This window comes from Lemur catta, chromosome 11 (assembly GCF_020740605.2).
Source record: "Lemur catta isolate mLemCat1 chromosome 11, mLemCat1.pri, whole genome shotgun sequence".
In the NCBI taxonomy this organism is placed as follows: Eukaryota; Metazoa; Chordata; class Mammalia; order Primates; family Lemuridae; genus Lemur; species Lemur catta.
In genome coordinates, this window is record NC_059138.1 from 8,175,104 (window position 1) to 8,196,412 (window position 21,309).

Below are 21,309 nucleotides of genomic sequence, written 5' to 3' on the forward strand. Positions count from 1 at the left end.
TTTGAAATACCAGTTTAAGAAAACTTAGATTCAAGGCAGGAGTTACGATCTCCACCAAGTCTTCCATCCGCTTCCCGTGCCAGCATTGCAGCCCGGCCCTGCAACTGAGCCGACAGCAGAGACCGAGGTCGCCCCAGCGCAGGGGGAGCCCCAAGACAGCCTGGAGGGCAGTGCCGCCTCCTGGGGGGGCAGCGGAAAGTTACAGGACAGAGCCTCTAGCTCACCCCTTCCTGCAGATGGTGGGATGTCCGAGGACAACGCCAACCATTTCACCCTTCCTGGGAAAACTCACCCCATGCGAACTCTCAGTAGCATCCGGAAGGCCGCTGGGGACATTTGTGACATCCTCTCGGGCCAAAGAGTTGCGGGCCACCCCGTGCGAGGAGGGCACTGACAGGCTTCTAGAGCGGCTGGACACGGAGCTCCCTCTCACTGACCTTGACTGCCAGAACCACCCACCTTGTCTGGAGAGCTGGGCGCTGGCAGGCGAGCGTGAGAGGGACACGCTGAGGGACCCGGAGCGGGAGGAGGCCAGGCTGGCCCCGGAGCTGGGCGAGGTCGGCAGGGGCCGCGTGAGGTCGGCGGGTCTCGAGGCAGCCGGGGCCGAGGCCGCGGAGCGGGACGAGCAGGAGCCGCAGCTCCACGGGGACCACAGCGCGCTCCGGCGGCACCGGCTGGCGCTGCTGGACGAGGGGGCAGCGGGGAGAACCCGCTGCGGGCCCGGCCCGGCCGCACGGGCGGCAGGAAACCCAGGCCTGCAGCGCCACGTGGAGACCCGAGACCCGGGTGCCGGCCGAGGGCGCCGGGGCGTCACCCGCAGCTCGGGCCGGGCGGCCTCCCCAGCGCCCCGTGGGTCTCAGATATTTAGCCGACCACTACGCTCAGCTGCCGCTGCGTTGTCACGTGGGTCAGAATGCTTTATTGGACGACCAACTCGACAGTGCGATGGTGGCCCTCCTCAGCTACAGCAGCAGTTCGAGGAAGAAGCTGGGGAGGCCACGCGGGGCCTCCGCCTGCCCTACCGGGTCCAGGCACAGAGAGGCCTGTTGGAGGACGAACACCCAGGGGCAGGGGACCAAGGCGCTCAAGTTCGTGCTTGTGAATTTCAAGTGGAGTCTCCCTTGGGCCTCCTTAAGTTGTCATCGTTGTTGAAAGTGACTTTTGGCCCGGTGCGGTGGCTCTTGGCTGTAATCCCAGCACTTTGGGAGGCCCAGGCGGGAGGATCACTTGAGGCCAGCAGTTGGAGGTTGCAGTGACCTATTGTCCAGCCCAAGCAACAGAGCGAGACCTTGTCTCAAAAAAAAGCAGATTTTTTTCCTAAAATATTGTGCAAATATTACCATATAAATCTTCCTTAATGCACCTCTGTCTTCCCCTCCTTATGTCTTCCTCTCCCCTTCCCCACCCAAACGTTGAGAATGACAGGAAAACTCAATTGCAGGAGAAGATTGCTCCTATATAATGGGATACAGGAATCCTGATGGCAAGAACTGAGGCGGGGGTGGGAGGAGAGAGGTGGTAAGGAGAAAGATGGAGGTTTTTAATGTTTTCGTTAAAAAAGATTTGGTGCCACTATATGTAAGTAGAATCTTGGGGTGAGAGGAGAATATCCAAAAATTAAGTTTTGTTGTGATGCAGAGTGTTTATTCCCTCCTTTTCATCCCTGGGAAAGTTTCAATAAATTTCTACACATTCTTTAAAAAAATGAAATATCAATTTAAGATACACATGAAGAACTAATTTTATTTCTTTTTTTTTTCTTAAATACATAACCTCTAGTTTTCTAAATTATCTCTCAGGATACCAAATATTTGTCATAGCACGGACAATCTACTTCAGCAAAGATAATATGCTAGAATTCATTTTCTAGTGAAGACAATGTACAGCTCCATGTTTGATTGGTCTCTGGCTATGCTGACGTGGAGAAAATGTAGTCTGAAAACATTGTCTTCAGAACTTGGGTGTAACAGTGAGGAATTATTGCAAACAAAATAGTATTTTGAGTTTCAAAGTTAAATAGTAGAAAACACTGCTTTTCAAATTTTGTGTAATTGCATCTTCTCCATCTCCTTCCCTCTTATATTTTTAGTCATTTATTTTTTTTTATTATTAGACAAGGAATACATTTACAAAAATGATGTTTTCAAAATTACAGGAAAATAAAATATATTATCCATAATTTCAATAGAAGAATTAGTTGTACTATTTATTTTAAAAATCACATTTTTTATTTTTAGATTTCTCACTTTTTAGGAGCCTATAGATTCTCAATAAGTATTTTAAGGCATTTTTTCCCATTTACTAATTATATATAGACATGAGTAAAAAACTATCATTGGTCTGAAACATAGCCATTACTTTCTTTTATACTATCAAATATCAAAACTATGCAATAGTTCAAGGATGCAACAAATGAAATATCCTATTTACTATCTAAATTCATATTTTAATAATTCTAAATTGCCTTTCACACAATTTATGATAATTCACTCACCTCAGATTATCCCAATTACATGCATATTTTAACAGCGTAAAATGTAAGTTATCGTGGAGTCCAAAGAAGACCCATAGATGATTATTTCCAGCCCACCTGATTTTGGAAAAAAGAAGGATCCTCTGGTGTGAGGTGCACAGCCTCCTGTCTTCTTTCCCAGGAATGCTTTTCTCTTCTCTTCTATGCTTTGCATAAAGTTTCATTACTTAGTGAAAACCCACTCAGGGCTCAAGATTTTGCTCAGCTGGTAGATACCTGTGAAACCTTCCCATTCCTTATGTGGAAATGACCACTCCATTCTCCACCCCCAGAGTGCAGACAGAACTTCTTTCATAGAATCACTATCTCTCTCTCTCTCTCTCTCTCTCATCTCTATCTTATATTATCCCTATTCCTCATCCCTGTAACAAAATCCTATAGGGAAAGAAATTTCAGCTTATTTGTATTTGTGCCCATAGAATCTAGTATAATGTTATGATAATGCTGTGTGTGTATATATATATATGCATCTTGACATATTAATACATTCGTGCATGCATACACACTTATGTCCATAGTGCTTGCTTAGAGGTATGAATTCCTGCTTTTAAGTTTCCTATTAAAAATGGTATTTTAAAAATTCCCTTCAAATTTGAAAAACACCGAAAGCTTTGATTAACTCAGCCTTTTTTGTATGGCACATACAATTATTATGTAGTGACACCTCCTGAGATAATATTCAGATTCTCAGAGGAGGCTGGATGTAAGTTTTGAGAATCTTGGACAATATTTACATGGATACTGAGTGTTTGCATATTGAACTTGTCTGTCCTATCAGTTCCATCTTTGAAAAAACACATAAATTAGGGTCCTGTGGTTATACCAAGTCTTTTAAAAAAATACTTGCAGAGTTCAAAGATATATATTTAAATATATGTAACTAGAACTACTGGCTGTTATCTTAGGACTTTGTGGAAATTATGAAAAAATAAAAGTGGTTGTAAATGGAGCCAAGAAATTCCTAGTGATATAACATGAAGCCTTTACTCAAGCCTTAATTAGAACAGTCACAGTTGTGACTTTAATATTTTTGTGCAATAATGCATGCTGTTAGTCTAATGAACAAAACAAAACAAAAAACCCTCTTCAGAGTAATTCTTTTAAATGCATAATATAAAATACATACGGTTACAGAAAGAGAAATAATCATATTAAAAACTAATTCTAATTAGGAAACCTAGATTATTATTATTATTTTTTTTTTTGGTTAAGCAAAGTTGCCTTTTCAAATGTGTCCCGTGTTTGCTCACTGCTTATGAACACTAAGTTAAAGCAAGGAGTGATTTTGTTTTCTGAATTATTACATCATTACCTTATTCCTTTTAATTTTTTTAATTTCAATAGATTTAGGGGTACAAGTGTTCAGGGATCATTTCTATAGTACATTATTCTTAACAGGTAAAATACAGAATACTCAGTCAAATTTGAATTTCAGATAAACAATGAAAAATATTTTAGCACAAGTATGTACCAAATATTGTGCGGGATAATCTTATACTAAAATTATCTGTTGTTTATCTGAAATTCAAATTTAAATGGATATTCTGTATTTTTTATTTGCTAAACTGGCAACCTTTCAAAAACCAATCCATAGCTAACAAATTTTAGAGATCAAATTGTCATGATCGTGCCGCAGGGAAGTAGAATTGGGTCTGTTAAGATTCTTATTTTATTTCTGCCTGACAAATATTAACCTGATAGATTGAATTAAGAGCTGTACTTGTGTCATGTTTTACAAATTTTGGGTAGGCAAATCTTTGCTAAAATAAGGTTTAATTTTGTGCTTTAATGTTTTATTGATGATAATATAAAAGTGGTAATAAAAGAATACTTCATTTTTGCAAAAGGCAGTTGAAGATACTGACTGCTATTTTCCCAGAAAATCTGCCTCGATTTTAGTGCTAAGAAGAAAATATATCTTTCAAGATTATCTACTGCACTTCCTTTTATCAACAAGAAAATGAAATTCACTACATATTTCTCTTTTGCCTTTCTGCAAGGGGCTAGTTCAACTAGTAATGCTCAGTAGTGATTGAAATTAACTTACTTATCTTTCTGTCTAAACACTTTAAGACATGTCCAAATTTTATTTTCATTTTAACTGTTCTATTTTATACACATTATTCTAACCCTGATCAATATATACAAAGTGATCAGATTATAAGTTATAAATGAAGTATGACTAATTTGAATCAGAATGTAAAATTTGTTAAGCAAGAAATTTTACAAGAAAGGTGATAGACCATACAGAAATTATAAATCTTAAATTCAACATATCTCTAATCAATTTATGTTAGTATTTATTTTCATTATAATTAAAAATTAAGTAAAGATTGCAATTGCCCTTGGTGACATTGAAGACTTGGGACAAATTATGATTATTAGATACATTAACACAGATGATATAGTGATGCATGCAGTGATGTATGCAAGAAGAAAAGAAAAGGAGTTGAGGCAGTTTTGTGGAGAAATACTATAATTTTGATATACAAGTAGAAAAATTTTATCACAGATAACATAATAATTATGCTTAATATTGCTAGAAAAATAGGAATAACCCCGGACTTCACAGTTTAGAGGGAACTCACAGTCTTATGGCTGAAATAAATACAGAGACACTGACTCTATTACATGTGCTGAAAGAGAAGGGAGTTTGGGATGTGATCAATAAAGATTGGAAACTATATATTAATAAATTTTGTCTGGATGGAGAAATGCAGAAATAGAAGCGGTAAGTGAGGACATTAGCTTACATGTGCAGGGAAGAAATGAGGAATACTATGAGTAACTGGGGTAGGGCATGGACAGGTCCCCTGACATGTGCAAATGCCATTCTGACAAATCAGCATCTGCCAGGGGGAAAGTGATGCATTGCTCCCGCTAAGAGAACCTCCTTACCGGAGGCGTGGAAGTGGTGACATTGTCAGGGACTTGAGGATCTCTCAGAGAAGGCATTGATATCTACTGGTAGAAATAAAACAATCTTTGATGGTTTCAGACATACAATACAGAAGGCAATGACACACACATACCATTTATGATCTTTTACTTCTCAAACTCTCAGGTGCCATGAGGGAGCAGGTAGGGGAGCTAGATAGTGATAGATTTTAGTTCTATACTAATCTCACAAATAATTCTCAAATGTTGGAGCCTGATAAGAGGCTTGAAGGAGCCTGCTACAGGACCTGTAACCTTTTCTCTTCCTCCTGCCCACTGACTTCATCTTGCTGATCTCCGGATCTTAACTAGAATGGGCTTCCTCTGCTGTGGCAAAAACTAGGTAACTATTCATCAAACCTATTTTATCTCCTCCATAGGCATGCATTGGGATTACATTTCCTGGCTGACTTGGTAGGTTAGGAATGGCCATGAGACTGAGTTTCAAGCAAGTGCATGTCTTCCAGGACTGACCCCTGAAAAACTTCCAGGCGCCATTCTCCGTATTTCTTCAGCTAGTATAGGCCTAATAAAGACAACTACGGTGATCAGAGAAGCCACTGTGGAAGATGCCATAGGCATTGGGGAAAGAAGACAGAGTTCCTGAATTATTGCCCTGAAAAGAGTTACCAGCTGAGAGTACCAGTTTTATACGTGAGCAAGAAATTATTTTCTATCATATTTGAGCCATGATGCATTTATGAGTTTATTTTTTTAACAGCTGTTGTCCTAACTAAAATACCTTCTAATTGATATTAATGTGACGACTAAGAGAGAAATGTGATTTGGATTTGAAAATGGATTTTTCCTCTCCTTATATAGAAGGTGCATTGTGGAAAACTAGTTTTCAATAAAAAATTAAATACGTATTATATTCTAATAAGTTAACACATTTAATCCATACCTTTTTCTTAGGGCATGAGAGATGAGACATATGTTTCTACTCTGATATTCCCAATGCTTTGTAGAAACTGGCTTTTCTGAGTAGTGCATCTTGACTTAAAGTTTAGATAAATAAACATTTTTGAAAATACAAAAATAAATCATAACCATCATCTTGGTCACACAACAACAGAAGTTTCAGACTGATATAAGCTATTCTTTCACAAGAAGGAATTGACCTTTGTTTCCATTCTCTCTGGGAACATTTCAGTTTATTTCTCATTTACCGGTTAAAGTATATTCGGACATGCATGCAAATAACAGTTTCTGGATTAAGCATGTGAATCTAGTATCCAAAACAGTACAACTGAATAATTATTTTCATATTTAATAATATTTACTCTTTGCTTTGAAAATAATTATTTCTCAAGTAACCATTATTAACAGATAATAAAAGCCTATATTCACAATTTACTTTTTCATAGATACAGCTTTCCATTTGGGAATTTCTCTAAGCTCCTTTGATAATTCACATATAGAGATAATTGAATATGTGACATATTTTGAAGGGTAACTGCTGATTTCTCATTGACTAGATAGATAAATAAATAAGAAATTATTAAATGAAAAGAACAGTTGGCTCACAGTCAGTACAACAAAGGGCACACATTTTCAGCTTCATTACTGTTCACAAAATATTTAAGACATTATAATTAATTTAAATTTTCCTTTAGGCAATCGATTTCCTGATGTTTCCAATTTTGTTTTTCAGTGAAGATCAACAGTGTGAATACATGAGAGTTTTATGATTTTCTTTCTCTTTCTATTTACTTTTTGAGTAAATAGTTCTAAAATTGATTAAGTAATCCCAAGATAAAAATATGCATTTGATTATAATATTTAACAGTTTGAATCACTTTGGGCCTTTAGTAACACAAATATCACTACATAGTTAGAAATTTAAATTTATTCATGTAATAGATTTAATAAATAAAATTTATTTATCAGTGGGATATGTGCATATATATGCTATATATATATATACAGAGAGAGAGTGTGTATATATACACATATGCAGGGGCCGTGACTGCCCAGAACTCAGTATCCCACAAGGAACCCAAGCCATGGGATGCCCCTGGAGGACAAGGAGCCATGGGGAGAGAAAAAGAGGCCAAAGAGCAGTGAGTCACCAGACTTGTGAGCAATTAATGCCTCATCTGAAAAGTATTATAGATCCCGCAGCCCTGACTACTACGGTACTACACTACTGTACACTACTACAGTCAGGGCGGGAGGATCCGTAATACTTACTCTGCTTACTCTGAGCTGAGTATATATACTGAGTAACTGAGACAGCCAGATCACACTGATGGATAAATTAAATATACTTGATTAAGGTCAGAATAATTTATATGCTATTTGGTTACTGAATAGCACTTCTGACCATTCTCATATCTTACAGGCAGTTTGATTATATTTGAGACCTTAGAAGCATTATTGCATAATATTAATTTTCTCAAGAAATCGACAGCATAATTATATTTGGGCAAATTGAAAAGAAAAGATGAGGATCCAGTACTGGCCTGGACACATAGTGTATTACTGATACACATTTGTCAATTGGTGAATTTAAAAATGTTAAAAACATTTGATATTTTTCCCACTTTTGTAGCTACTACCCTAATCCAAGCCACTGTATCATTTCTACTTGCCTTTCTTTCGACAGCCAAGAATAATTCAGCCTCAGGGTCTTTGGTCTTGCTGTTCTCTTTGAATGGAAAGTTTAGCAGCAGATACATGTATGGTGTGTGTGTCTCTCACTTTATTGAAATATCAGAGGCTTTCCTTGAGCACTTTATAAAAATTAAAATCCCCCATTGCCCTGTATTCTCTGTCTTTGTATCATACTTTACTTTTCTTCACTGCACTTTTCACCATCTGACTTTTTAAAAAAAAAAAATTATATACTCACCCACACCACCACCTTCAAAAAAAGATACAAAAACTACAATATTTCCAAAATCTCAAACAGCACTTGCTATATTGGTGATAAAAAATATTTGTTGAATCAATAATTGAGAAGTTTTAACAGATATATAGTATTTCAGTGTAATAAAAAATAAATCTGGAGAAAAATGAAGAGCTAAAATATGTCAAATTGGGGAAAAATTTATACCTTGATGCGATAGGAAATGGAGAATTGTTATATAATGTTTGAGTGGGAAGGAATTGAAGATATTCAGTACCACACTGTATGTAGAATGGCTTCAAGGTAGAAGAACCTGAGTTTAAGGAAGGTTAGCTGGAATGTGCTGTAATAATAATAGTGTGCTAAAATGAAAGGCCAGTTTGTGAGAATGGAGGTGACATAAAATATCATTAGAATTTGGTATATAACAAAAGAGTAAAGGAACTGAATAATCAAAATTGGTGCTAAAGCTTTGAGGTGAGAAAGATCAGCAACATTACTGGCAAACACACTCAGAGACTTTAAGTTAAATCAGGCCCACTAAGTATTTATTTAGTACATGCTATGTACAAGACTTGTCCTGGGCTTGCAAAATACGAAAATTAGTAATATGTACCCTCACACTTGAGAAAATACTGGGCAAAGACACATATATGCAGCTAGCTAGCCTCAATATATGTCAGAAGAAAACACAAATAAAAAAGGAAAGGACATAAAAAAAGAAATGATTATCATGTTCACTTATGGATAAGACAGTGTCCTTTGTTTGGAACATTATGGTCTGAAGTGCTTTAAAAAATGGTCTGATTCTAATTCTGTCAAGGAGAAAACATCTTGTTATTAGTCATCAGGGAAATGCAGAACAAAACAACAATGTCATAGCACCTTGCACCTGTTAGGATGGCTGTTATAAAAAAGTCAAAAGATAACAAATGTTAAAAAATATGTGGAGAAAAAGGAACCCTGGTACACTTACTGCTGGGAATATAAACTGGTATGGAAAACATTATGAAAGTTTCTAAAAAAGCTAAAACTGTATAATCCAGCAGTCCCACTTCTGGGTATATAGCCAAAGGAAATAAAATCACTGTCTCAAAGATGACATATTTCATTCTCATGTTCATTGCAGTATTTATTCACAATAGCCAGGATACAGCCTAAGTGTTCCTCAGCAGATGAATCGGTAAAGAAACTGTGGTGCACAATGAATGTTATTATCATATGTGCCCCTAAGTGTTGATCAATTAATTCTAATTTAGTGGTGAGTACATGTGGTGTTTATTTTTCCATTTTTGTGATATTTCGCTTAGAAGAATGGTCTACAGCAACATCCATCCAGGATAATACAAGAGATAGTTCACCATTATTTTATGGCTGAGTAGTACTCCATGGTATACATATACCACAATAAATTAGTCCACTCGTATTGATGGGCACTTAGGTTGTTTTCACATCTTTGCAATTGTGAATTGTGCTTCTATAAACATTTTGAGTGCAAGTGTCCTTTTTATAGAATGTCTTTTTTTCCTTTGGGTAAATAATCTATCTGGTGGGAACAGGGAGGAGGGGATGGGTAAATTTACACCTTGCAGGTATAATGTGCACACACTTATAACCTTGACTCAAATGATACAAAAGCAATTTATGTAACCAAAACACTTGTACCCCCCATAATATTCTAAAACAATAAATAAATAAATAAACTCTCTATAAACCATTTTTTCTTTAAAGAGCAAAAAAAAATTATTGTATTTTTGAAAGACATATAAAAAATTGTCACTTATTTCTGGGAGGTGGATTATGACTGATTTTTGTGTTCTTGAGGCTTTTCTGTATTTTCTGCATTTTCCTACAGTAAAAAAAGTACCACTCTTACTGAAAAAAAAAAAAAAAGAAAATGTATACAAACATTGGAATATTATTCAGCCATAAAAAGGAAGGAAATTTTGTCATTTGTGACCAGATGGGTGAAGCTGGAGGGCATTATGCTAAGCAAAATAAACCAGACACAAAAAGACAAATATTGCATGATCTCAATTACATGTGGAATCTTAAAAAAAATAAAAATAAAAAGCAGTTGAAGTTGTAGTAACAGAGAGTAGAATGGTGGTTCCGAGGGGAAGGGCTGGGGGGTTAGGGGAAAGGGAAGATACTGGTAAAAGAGTAGAAACTTTCAGTTATAATATGAAGAAATTTTGGAGACCTATGTGGATTATAGTGAGTATAGTTAATAAAAAATATATTGCATACTTAAAATTTGCTGTGAGAGTACATCTCAGCTGTTCTTACCATACCAAAAAAAAAAAAAAAACGGTAAGTAACTATATGGGCATATGGATATATTATATAATTAACTTATTGTAGTCTTTTCACAATATATAAGTTTATCAAAACTTCACTTTGCATACCTTAAAAATATACAATTTGTATTTGTTAATTATACATCAATAAAGCTGGAAAAACAAAGGAGAAAACATTTTGATGTCTTGGAAGACATAGCTTAGACTGAGACCAACACTTCAGTACTGTACCCACCCTGTGGTTATAGTAGGCTAGGGTGAAAATCTTGTCTTTAAATACCACATCATTTTGTGCCTCTTTCTAGTAATGTTAAATTCCCAAGCCTTCTTTATATCACCCTTTCTAATATCCTGGATACCAATGCAAAAGTCTTGAATCTTAGGTCTTGCCAGTTTATTTCATGGAATAAAGCTCTTAATCCTTTTACTTAAAATAGGGCATGCTTAATATTCTTTTTGTTTCTGTATCAAAAGTTCACTTTAGTTAAGAGGCCATTAATTCATTCCCTTTTATTACAAAAGCCACTGAGGATTAAGCTAGTTTAAAATTATGCAACCATAAAAATTGACCTTCAAAATGCATTGGCCATTTATAGCCTTCTCATTTGTTGATAAGCAATGAAAATATGAATGGACTTCTTGCTAGATGAACTGTAAGTCATAGATGTGGATGTTTAAAACTTTTTAATTTCATTTGAAATATGTCAGGAGTTATATTGTGTCATAGTGAAATTTTGCCAAATGAATAGTACAGAATTTGTATTTATCAAAGTTTCATTGTTTTTGTGCAACCAGATACACATTTTTTTTAGTACTTAAGAGGTGCCTTCTGTCATCTACCTGACGTTAATATTTTTTTTTAATTTAGTGTTTAACACAACTGCTTCATTGTATACAAAAAGGTGTGTATTATATGGTTTATAGATCTCTCTATTATTTAATTCAGATGAACCTTATATCAAGATTTTGTGTAGACTCAACTTAAAAAAGTAGAACCACGAGTCCTATAAATATGAAATGTCTTTTTTCTCCAAATACCCTTGAATTAAGTTTAGAGACTAACTGAAATTTCTTCCTTGATTCCTCCATCCCAATGAGATTTTCTATCTTCATTATGACCATGTCAAGTTTTAGTACTTGCAATATAAAATAAGTGGACTCATAGTCTTGAGTATTGCACAGGGCAGGTGTTCCATTTTATACTATGGAAACTGGCGGGGGTTGCAGGGGCGGTGCACCAAACTACTTATCTACGTCGATGGGAAATATTTTATTCTACATACTTGACATCAAAACAAGAATACAATTGATGAAATGTGACTTTCCTCCTATTAAAAAAACTGAACATCCAATGGGCAGCATGTTTACCAAAAGGTACAGTTAATGCATTTTAGGTTAAGCTAGTTCAAACACAAACCTGCTATGGCAAAATAGTTCTGTGAGGAGACTGCCAGCAGTGCTGTCTGGAGCTATGATACATTAAATATAAAAAGTCATCACTCTTCTAATCCATGGGGCTTTTATTTTCTTGTGGCCAAGGTTTGATTTGTGCATGTACCTGTCTCTATGCACTTTAATAGTTCCTTGTAGCTATGATGTGTTATCAACATATACAGGATTGTAAATGGAATATTAAATGCTGAAATCCCTCAATTTATAACACAAAGCATAGTACCAACAGGCATATGACAGTCTTGTCCTACATGGATAGAGAGCTGTCATGCAACTGATTTATTACAGTTCTGACAAGAAATAAAGATTCAGTAGCATTCAGGGAGGAGATATGAGAGGCTGACTCCAGAACTTTGAAATGGATTGCATTAATTCTCTTTGAGGACTTTGAGGAAACAAACAGAAATAATAGCTTATTGATTTTCTGAATCATGTATGTGCAAACGTGTGAAAAACTAATGTGTGTTCTTCCACTGGCATCACTACAAATATTTATTTTTCCCTCTTCATTATCAGGGGTTTGTGCATGTGTGATCTTTAATAAAGTAGGATTTTGAGAAATAGAACAGTGAAAATATTTGCTAAATCTTTCATGTCTGATCACTGTGTTGAGTATTTAATAATTATGTATAATTGTAGATAGAATCATTAACTTAGATCTTCATACTATTTAGGCAGTATATAACATCAGAGGTTAATCACCATAAACACAGAAAATAATGTCAGGATTTTTCTAGTCTGAATGATTATTTTGAAGATTGATAAAATAGACCCAGTTTGTGGCCAGATGAATACCTAGACAACATCTTAATAAATATATCTAATGTCTCCATATGAAAATATATTCAACCTTGAAGTTAATTATTACTTGAACTGTGATCACATAATGTGCCTTGTTGACCCAATATAAATTTTACAGATTTTTATTGAAAATGCCTGAAGCAGGGAAAGTAGGAAGAAAGATGAAAGGAAATATTGAAGTAAGGAACTGAGTCCTTAAATGCCTACCCTGTGCTAGTGAATCCTATGCTATCCTATGTGCTAGTCTTACCTGATATTGACCTCCATATTCACATTTAATCTCTCTTTCTCCGCAACCTCCCCCCGCCCCCGTGTATATGTGTGTGTATCTGTCTGTCTCTCACTCTCTCAGCTGGAATTCTAATTCTAAATATAAATTATGCAGAATACTTCTTTACATATAACAATTTTATGTGTGTATAAATAGGTAAATACATATACAGGAAAAAAGAAAGACAATATTGCTTAATCCATATAGGTCTGACATTCTAGGTCTTCCTTAGCCAGAAAAACACCTATACACAAAACGAAGGAAAGTATAAGTTGAGTACATTTGCTTCAATTCACAAAGACAGAAATCTTTTTGATTACTTCTTAAATTTTCACATTTTAGTACACTTATCTTTTAATGTATTTAAACTCAGTATATTTCTATTTTCTAATTATGTTCAAATTTTTACAATGTTATTAAAAGTATATTGTCATTTTTATTATTTTGTTTTATTAAATAGTAGTCCATAAATTTTTACTTCCTGTTTTGTTACGCTAAAATTGCATGTTAGCATCTATTTTTTTCCAAGTTTCTTTTTTTGTTTTGTTTTTTGATCAAACAAATATTTTATATTAGCACATACCTATCTATATATGATTACCTTTCCAAATATGTTTGTACATCTTTCTACTGAAATGGGTTAATTTAGGGAAAGATAGAGGAAAGAACCATTTCAAAAGTTCATGGTATCATAAGAAAAAGAAACTATGTATTTAAAGGAAAAAGCAAAGAAATCAAAAGTAGAATAAAATAATAGATGATTCAACTTTCCTCCAGAAATCCTGGTTCGAAGATGATAGGAACATAATAGACAATGACCTTCCATCTAAGCATTCTTACTACAGCTATAGAGTAAAACACCGGACACTTCTAACTTCAATTTAACAGGAGACATAAAAGGAATCTTTTCTCAGGGTGGGCAAGAGTCACACAACAAAATTATTAGTGATAGCATGTCTGTTCATTTACCTTCATGCTATGATCTGAGTGAGTGCACAACTGGTTATAATACCCCATGATAACTTTCCGTACTTAGGTTTCAGAATATCAGAAATCTTGGGTTAAGTATTGTCCTATTTTTATGGGTATGGAAAGGCATAAAGTCACTTTAAGTTTTATGAGAAATAGTTTACTAATGCACATTCCTTATAGAAGGAATTTCTTTAGGCCATATGGCAAGAAATAAATACCTGAGACAAAAGGGGGCTGGTGACAATAGAAATGGATATGTATCACAGCAACGATAAACTTCATTAACTTCACAATTTAACTTAGGGTCAAATAGTATAGAGAATAAAACAATTTCAATAAATGATATATTTATTATGGAGTAAGAAATTCTGTATGTTCAGCATTCCAGTTTTCCCAAGAAGCTTTCGAATTTAAGAATAGGTGAACACTACTCCTTCAGGTTTATATTTAATAGATCTCCATTTTAATACCTTCTTAGAAATGTGCTTGGCCTATAGTTTTTCTTAGAAGGAGCAACGTTTCCTTTCCTGGACAATGCTATTTATGGATCTACCACAGATCCATATTACAGATGATATTATGGATCTATTATTAGTGGGTCTATTTATAAAATTTATGGATATAAGAATGCTTAGCAAAAAGTCATTCTAACAGGTTATTTTGTGGGGGAGGGGTTGATTTTGTCATTTTCATGCATATATGGCAGTTAACTTCCTTACCTGTTGTTTTGGTCTCTGCCAAAATCAGTACTGCAGCCTCTGTCTGCTTACCATTATACTCTGATTCTTTTGATCTCAAGAATAAAGATATTGCATTACACCAAGAGACAGAGATCAAAAGATTTTACTTTCCTTTATTCCCTATCAATTACAATTTCAAGTACTAGCCAGGGCTTTGACAATGAACCTTTAGACAAAGAATAATTAATGAGAAGGAGGAAAAAAGATCTCATCAAAAGACCTTTAGACGTTGCATCATTACATGCAAGTGGACTCTAGCATACTTTGCTTAAGAAGAGTAATCAGATTTTTATCCCATCTATTTCCCATAAGGAGAAAAATTTCCCATATGGCATTTCTAAGGAACTTCAGGTCACACATAGGGAATTGTCCTGAGTTTCCCCAAACATATATGAAATAAGAACTTTAACTGGATGATATACGAGACTTCATTAGCTCTAAATATGTGAAGACTTTGAGGATGCTATATCATCTGTAACATTAAAAAGGCTAGATATAACATTTTGCGACAAAACGCTAAAATTGCCTCTTTGCCATTATTTTTTCTAATGCTCAAGTCTTCCCTTCCAATATAATAAAAACAAATTCATACCCTCTGATTTCCAATTCATAACCTGTCATGTATATTACATGGTAAACTATCCACTCTAATCAAATTTACTATGTTGGCCACAATGTCATTAGCACCACCTCTATTATTATCTTTGTGTTTATGCCCTGCTTTCTCTCTCCACTGTGCTTTCATCTATTCATTCAACAAATATTGAGGAAAGCCCTACTGAGTGCCATTTACTGTCACAGCCACTAGAAGCAAAAATAATGAATACGAGAGTCTCATCTTACTCATACGGGAAAAAAAAATCCCTGAAAATAAAAGAAGATAGAATAGGCTTCCCAAATTCAAATTTGTGTATTTCACTCTGAGACTGCACCCATGAATGAAATAATTCCAGAATACAAACAACAATCTTTAGAAGAAAACCTTCCCTGGACATTTGAATAACTGCTATTTTTCCAATGGAAATGTTATGTTTCTAAAAATCATAAAATGCCTCTAAACATTACGCACATTTTTAAATAGGCCAGCTGAGGTCCGACCAAAACTCACACATCAGATTTAGTTATTTGATGCTCTGTTAAAACTTGGGAAGGAAAATTTTTTACTGTGAAGCAGGCATTGTCATTTATCTGACGGTAGAAATACCGGCCTAGCTGCTGAGTTTACTTGAATCTAAAGCTAGGTGCTGCCGTGGGAGCATCATTGTGTTGGGCTGTAGAAAAGAAATACAATGTAGTGATCAAAACACATGAATATTTCAGGTAGCTATCAGTGACAAGCCCTAAAATGTGCTGCAACATGGATGTCACTTGGGTTGTAACCACCAGTACTGGCCTTAGGCAGAGAAAAGTAAAGGTTGCCTAATATCTCTCTCTCCTTTTTTTTTTTTTCTCCAGATCCATTTCTCTTTATAGCTCCACCCTCCCTATTAGTTTATTTCCATGTGGCCTGGTGATCATTAAGACTTGAAGGTCTATTGTGCCTAAACAATGCAGTTATTTTTGTCAGATATTTTTACATATTTAAATGGTATTTCTAAAAACTGAAAATATTTAGATTACAAAGGGAAAGATCTCTAATATAGGAGAATTTTAGGTCTTGAGTAAAATTGATAAGAAAAAAAAATGAACCCACTAATCCCACACGGAGGCTACTCTCCATCCCAGATATTTTTAAACTTTGCCTTTATGACCACAGTCGAAAATTATTTTCCTTCTTGACGTTCTAAGCATCCACACTTAGGAGAACACCTTTGTGTGTGAACGTGTGTAGAAAAACATCTCTATTCTTGGTTTTGTCCGCTACTCCTATGTACTTGTTCTCTGTGGCACACACAGACTTGGAGCCATGTCACTTGATTCTGGGGCCAGGCCGTACTGAGGTTCAGTCTGCATTCCACATTCCATATTTTCTGGTTTTAAGGCTGCTGCAGCCACTGTTATTGTCATGTTCTCATTCTAAGGAGTCTGTTAGGCAGCACTTAAAAAAGTAAGTAGTACTTAAATGCAAGTAAGTAGCCTGCATTTGTTCTCAGCACGGAGAAAGTTTCAAGCTCTGCAAAGCACTTAGACAAAATGAAAATGAGATCTGAGATGCAGACAGTGAGTTCTGTCCTCTCCAAGGGTTCAGAGGGAGATTCCGATTTTTTAAAGTGAAAACCAGACAGTGTAGCACTTACCTTTAGGTCACTGAAAAGTAAAACAATTTAGAAAGTTCTCCCTGTTTTAATTATTTCAAAATTCATATCTGAATCTTTGATAATCAAATTATTCAAATGGAAATAATGATTCGTTTAATGCTTGATAACTTGAGGTTTGTTTTATTTTGTTGTTTAATTTATGTTTTACTCCGGCCACCCTATTTTTCCTCTCTGTTTTCTTTATAAGTGCGTGATCATCCTTAAGGCAAAAATACTATCAATTAAAATTTCCTCATGCACATATCTTACAATCTGTTTTTGAAAACTATTATAAAATTCATCAGTTTGTAAATATTTAAAAACTTAGTAGAGCTTCTAATGAGAATGACAGAATAAGAATAATTTTAATAAGTTCTTAATTAATATCTGATTTTTAAAGATCAGAAAATCCTGTTATTGCATTTTCCTGTTTTCTAGAAATCATGCCTTTTAGAAAATAACTTTTATTTTCTTTATTTACTGGTGATCTTTTAACTCTAGTGTGTGAACTCAGCAACTCAAAGAAACTTGACTGAATTGTACAAATGGAAATAGAAAATCCCTTTGTTTATTACTATATACTCTTATAATGAGATGACCACTCCCTGCTAAGTTTTGGTCAATTAAATCAATCTACCACTTTGGAATCCATATGAACTATTCTACAAAGCTTCAGTAAGCTTAAAGGAAAGGGAAAAAAAATAGTTCTGATCATAGAATCATGTCCTGGGGGGAAAAGGGAGCAAGATCAATTTACATTGTAACCTTAACAGGAAAATAAATAAAACATTTTGAAAGGCTCTATCTAATCTGGTGTCACTTTCTTATTGCATGTAACATTCTGCCTCAATGTTATATTGAATTTATATAATTTGTTCCTGAATGAAAAGAAAATGAGCCGTTTATACTTCTTAAGCTATAGGTATTATCTCTATGCATTAATATCTTTATTTGAAGTATACCTAATCACAGCCATTCCAGAATACCACACAAAAGAGAAACAAAACCTAAACTGCAGAACTGCAATATCTGAAAAGTGTAGGCTACCACCAGAAGGATTTCGTAGTTGAATATATGATGATTTATTATTGCAAAACTGACAACTTGGAAGCATTATGTAAACATCCTTTATTATATAATCTCCAGCAATATTTTAAATAATTTATATGCAGGGTATTTTCCGATGTTACAGAGAAAATATTAATTCGGATATGTATTTCCACACAAAATTATTAAGGGAGTTATAATCATTTATGTACTAAAGTTTGAGAGGGAAGAATTTTGCTTTCTAATGAAATACATTAGAGCTGTGGTCCCCAACCCCCAGGCTGCAGACTGGTGGTGGTCCATGACCTATTAGGAACCAGGCCACACTGCAGAAGAGAGCAGCGGGCCACTAAGCGAAGCTTCATCTATGTTGACGGCCACTCCCCATCACTCGCATCATTGCATAAGCTCTGCCTCCTGCAGATCAGGGATGTGACATAGGAGCATGAACCCTACTGTAAACCGTGCGTGTGAGGGATCTAGGTTGCAGCTCCTTATGAGAATCCAATGCCTGAAGACCTGAGGTGGAGCTGAGGCGGTGATGCTAGTGCTGGGAAGAGGCTGCAAATTCAGATTATCATTAACAGAGAGGTTTGACTGCACAATAAATGTAATGCGCTTGAATCATCCTCAAACCATCCCCTCCCACCATCCGTGGAAAAACTGTCTTCTGTGAAAGCAGTCCCTGGTGCCAAAAAGGTTGGGGACCACTGCATTAGAGGAAATGGACAATTTTACTCTGTAAAATCAAAAGAACGGATTTGCCTCTTCCTCCTTTCACGTAGCAGGAGCCCTGTTGTCACTTAAGGAGGATGTTTATTAGTAGCTGACAACGCAGCCATGCCTGGATGACAGAAATGCACACACAGCCCAGACACCTGCTATTCTGCTGTCTGGCTACATTAGATCAGCTACACAGAAAACTGTTTTTATTAACACATGCTAAAATAAACAAAACCAGATTCGATTCAACTTAACTTATTTAACATTGTTAGACATCAAGCAGAATAATCAATTCGTGTTAGAAAGGAATTGAATCCCAAATATACACATATATGTCAAGTATGTCTTCAAAGAGTATAAGGAAACAAAACAAAGTGAGTTCAAATTTATGAGCTGTATATTTTTAACAAACTTTATGAAAGAAGTGAGTTAAGTATATTTTGTGTTCAGTATTATTTTCTAACATTTCTTTGTCCAATCTGTATCCAAAACTACTAAAATCTTTATAGCCTTATGGGAAAGTCTTACCTCAACACAGGGATTAAGGCTTTTACTACCATATTTTAACTTCTATTTAACATAATAGCCAGTGAAATTTGATGATATAACAACTTAAATTCCTTTATCAGTGTCTCACTGTGAGAAGTCTTTTAAAAAGTATTTTTTTTTGCTGTAGACCTATATAAATAACTTTGAGTATGACAGCTTTGATATATTTAAATTTAAAAGGATGCTGAGGAAAAAAGTTAAGTCTGAGCAAGACATTAAAGGCCTAAGAAAAGTAAGAGTTATCTGACCTAGAGTATAAAGATGGTTCTGTGATAATATATCTTACCATGGGAGAAGCAACAGAGTGTGGCTTTAGAGACCAACACCTGTAGAACCAGGTTGCCTGGGTCCAAATCCCACCTCCATGACGTGTTAGACCTGTTCACTTTGGCAAGTTACTTTACCTCTCATGCCTCAGTTTCCTCAACTGTAAAATTGGATAACAGAAGTATCTATTTCCAAGGACTACTTTAAAATGTAAATCAGCATGTTTGTAGAACATTTGTAAGAGTTATGATTATATACATATTTTATATATCATTATATTATATAACAAGATTATTATATAAAATATTTCTCTATGTAAATTTTAAGATATAAATATAATTTTAGATATATTTTAAATTTACATATAGATATTTCAGGTATTCAGGTATGCCCAAATGTGTTACAAAATTTTATATATACCCCCTACCCCTGCCCCACCATTACTCCAGTTCAGGTAATTCTGCAATTTACTATTGTAATTGCTTTCTTCATATCTTTTTTCTTGAAATAAGACCAGTTTATTCTTTTCTAAGTATCTACAGTCTGCATAAAATATATATTTTGCAAACACAAAATGTTTATACTTATTGAGAGAAAGCATTAAAATAAGTTGAAAAATTGTTCCTAATGTTGAAGAAATCTGTTTTCATTTCATAGAAAAAAGTTATAGCATGTGTATAGTGATTTTCAGAAGCCTATACTACCATTTAAAAATTTTTCATTGATATATGCTGTATCTTATTTTGTCTGTATACTATATTGACAAAAGTAGCATGGAATTATTATTAGTATGGAAATAAAATCATCTGTAATAACAAGATTGTTTTGGGATGAAAATTCATGATTTTGACATTTTAGTAGGCTTCTCAACAAGTTATATGTTCTTTTAAATATGATAAACACAATTAAACTAAAACTAAATACGTAAAACCAGGATCTATTTTGCTACAAATTTCATAATCATAATGATCACTATTTTACATCCAATAATACAATGATGAAAAAGGTTCATTTCACTTTTTTTCTTAGACGGAATATCTCACAAGACAGCATTATAATACATTGTTTTGAATTAGTTCACTACGTGTACTTCTTCAGGGAAAGATGACATGTGCAATGTGAACTTGAACTTCTGACATTCTGTCTGCCAGTATAGCAGCATCAGTAATTGTATAGCATGTTTTGATCCCATTAAGCAGAACCAGTTAAGAAAGAATAGCTTAGTTTTAAACTAGTTGTAGAAAATGGATAAACTTTAGACCTCCTGTTTCAGAAAACAGAGTGGCTAACCATGGAAACAGAACAGCTTAATGTATTTGTGGCAGATTGAGAAGAAATCAGTACCTTCCAGATCATGTGATGAGTGCCTATTTACTAAAATAAATTGCTACTGCTGAAAGAACTATACAAAAGGAGTGTCAGAGAAGAATAAAAAAACAATAAACTCCCAGGCCCAACATGCAGGAAAAGGAAAAGAGGCATTTATTTCTCCTCAGACTTGACATTATTATCAAATTATACAAAGATTCTCAGAAAGACTGAATGAAAACACATGCCAATATATCGGATTTATACTGCTTTAGAACTCCTATTAGAGGTTAGTACACATGATTACCTTTTTGTGTTTTG

General features: G+C 35.1%; 1 protein-coding gene across 2 annotated transcripts in view; it reads right to left on the reverse strand.

Annotated features, from left to right (window-relative positions):
• CNTNAP2 (contactin associated protein 2) overlaps nt 1-21,309 on the reverse strand; it is a 1,715,168-nt gene that overhangs the window by 1,537,821 nt on the left and 156,038 nt on the right. The window lies entirely within an intron of this gene.